The sequence below is a fragment of the Bison bison genome, unplaced genomic scaffold (genome assembly GCF_000754665.1).
Source record: "Bison bison bison isolate TAMUID 2011002044 unplaced genomic scaffold, Bison_UMD1.0 scf7180017864238, whole genome shotgun sequence".
Taxonomy (NCBI): domain Eukaryota; kingdom Metazoa; phylum Chordata; class Mammalia; order Artiodactyla; family Bovidae; genus Bison; species Bison bison.
Genome location: NW_011494810.1, coordinates 409,536 through 410,589, shown reverse-complemented (window position 1 = coordinate 410,589; position 1,054 = coordinate 409,536).

The following is a 1,054-nucleotide window of genomic DNA, read 5'->3' as shown; positions in this document are numbered from 1 at the left end:
ATTTCTCCCGGCAATCTTGATTCCAGCTTGTGTTTCTTCCAGCCCAGCGTTTCTCATGATGTACTCTGCATATAAGTTAAATAAGCAGGGTGACAATATAGAGCCTTAACGTACTCCTTTTCCTATTTGGAACCAGTCTGTTGTTCCATGTCCAGGTTTCTCAAGAGGCAGGTCGAGTGGTCTGGTATTCCCATCTCTTTCAGAATTTTCCACAGTTTATTGTGATCCACACAGTCAAAGGCTTTGGCATAGTCACTAAAGCAGAAATAGATGTTTTTCTGGAACTCTCTTCCTTTTTCCATGATCCAGCGGATGTTGGCGATTTGATCTCTGGTTCCTCTGTCTTTTCTATAACCAGCTTGAACATTTGGAAGTTCACTGTTCACGTATTGCTGAAGCCTGGCTTGGAGAATTTTGAGCATTACTTTACTAGCATGTAAGATGAGTGCAATTGTGTAGTAGTTTGAGCATTCTTTTTTTTTTTTTTTTCCTCATTTTAATTTATATTTATTTTAAATTGGAGGATAATTGCTTTACAATGTTGTGTTGGTTTCTGCCATGCAACAACATGTATCGGTCACAGGTATACATATGTTCCCTCTCTTGAACCTCCCTCCCACCTCCCACCCCATCCCATTCTAGATTGTCACAGAGATCCAGGTTGAGCTCCCTGCATCATACAGCATATTCCCACTGGTGATCTATTTTACATATGGCAATGCTTATGCTTCAGTGCTACTCTCTCAATTCGTCCTATCTTCTCCTTCCTTACCTGTCCACAAGGCTGTTCTCTACTCAGTTCAGTCGCTCAGTCGTGTCCGACTCTTTGCGACCCCATGAATCGCAGCACGCCAGGCCTCCCTGTCCAACACCAACTCCCAGAGTTCACTCAGATTCACGTCCATTGAGTCAGTGATGCCATCCAGCCATCTCATCCTCTGCCGTCCCCTTCTCCTCCTGCCCCCAATCCCTCCCAGCATCAGTCTTTTCCAATGAGTCAACTCTTCGCATGAGGTGGAACTCTTCACTTCACATATTGCTGAAGCCTAGCCTC